Below are 1,721 nucleotides of genomic sequence, written 5' to 3'. Positions count from 1 at the left end.
ATGCCCTAGCTAAACACCCTTATTTTTTTGGTCTTAATTAAGCAACTAACCCATTTTTATTGTAGAAAAAAAGAAACACATAGGTAAAATGATTATTTCAGGTAGTCCTACCATTTATAGTTAACTAGTTCCCACCAAGTGTGTATCTTTCCAGATTCCCGTGGAAATATACATGTATAAATACTTTTTACAAAGATATGAAGATACTATGAATATCTTGGTGTCAGTTTAAACCTGTACTTTATTTGATGTGGATATAGATCCACATCATTAAGACTGCATGGCCTTTTATTCTAGGGATACATCGAAATTTATTTAATTACCTGTCATTAGATATTTTTGTTTCATGAATATTTATATATTTTAAACTCACCTATAACAACATTTTTGTACCTTTGTCTCTGATAGAATTATTTCCTGAGGATAAAGTCCTAGAAATGGAATTGTAAGGTCTAAGAGATTATGAGCATCTGTAAGGCTTTTCCATGTTGTCTTCAGGGTGTATTTTTTATATCTTGCTTCCAAACATATTCTTCTGTGTTGCTGATCCCCAGTCTATAGCTTTCAGCTCAGGTGAAGTCAGCCAGGACACCACGATCAACACTCCTGCCCAGTCTGTCTGCCTTTAGGTAGTTGAGCAGCTGAGACATTACCTGGAATTCAAATATTCTATTGACACCACAAGGGCAATATGGAATATCCTTTCTTTGAGAGATATTTTCACCAGAAATCAGATAGGTGCAATCTCCCTGCCATATCTGAGAATCTGTTCTGCCTCAAAGGCTATTTTTGTTTTAGACTTCTGGATTTTCTCTTCCTTGGATTCGTGTTTTGCCACTGAATCCAATTCTCCCCCAGGTGCTTCACCCACACTTCTCGTAACTTCAGATTCATTTTCTTTTTCAACAATCTCACATGTAATCTCATCTTCTGTTTCTATTACAGCTTCGAATACTGGACAAAGGCAGTTGTGGTCCGGAATTGTTCTTCCAAATAATCTGATTGTGTACACACTTGCTTATGCCCAAATCTCCAGTCTAGAGCCTAATGCTCCTTACTGCAGTGATGAACCCTGTGACATCTGTAGCATGTTGGGGTTCAATAGCCACAAACCCAGCAGAGTTTAGCCCCAGACTTGAGCTGGAGGCACACATGCTCTCCTGTCTCTGAAAGAAGATCCTCAGAAGGTGGCTCCTATGAGTAAAAGTCATTTTTGCTGGGTGGCTGATTTCTAAAAACAGGGCCATGCAGCCGAAGAGTTAGAGATGGAGGTGGAAGGCATGGGGTGGTGGGGCAGCTGCACATAGAGTTGCTCCACGAAGCCCAGAGCTGGAGCTAAATGTACTTAATTATAAAATAGTAGGATTAAAAAGGAGTTGTGGCTAGAAGCAAACTATAAAAAATGGTTCGGTCTACACTTTCCTTAAAAATCTGTACTAATGAGCCGAAAGAAAATAAGTTGATATTTGTTGTGTAAGTCTTAAATAAAAGCTGTCACAGGAAACCACGAAGAGAATCAAGTATTTTCTGAAGTCCCAGAGAGTTCTTTGCCCAGATATAAAGGGGAAATTCTCTACAAGTTATTTTTATGCAGCATATGCAATTTAAATAATATTAAGGCTAGGTTTTTTTTTTTGGCAAGAATTTTTGATAATGAAATTTTAGTGTTCTGAATGCAGAGTGGGATGCTGTGAGTGACAAGGCAAGCGGAATACATTTTT

General features: G+C 37.9%; 1 pseudogene; it reads right to left on the bottom strand.

Annotated features, from left to right (window-relative positions):
- Positions 1-494: 494 nt before the first annotated feature.
- On the bottom strand, positions 495-1,305 carry LOC140626769 (programmed cell death protein 2 pseudogene; annotated as a pseudogene).
- Positions 1,306-1,721: the final 416 nt, after the last annotated feature.

Source organism: Canis lupus, chromosome 38 (genome assembly GCF_048164855.1).
Source record: "Canis lupus baileyi chromosome 38, mCanLup2.hap1, whole genome shotgun sequence".
NCBI classification, from domain to species: domain Eukaryota; kingdom Metazoa; phylum Chordata; class Mammalia; order Carnivora; family Canidae; genus Canis; species Canis lupus.
Note: the sequence above shows the minus strand (reverse complement) of the source record. Positions and strands in the feature narration are given on the sequence as shown.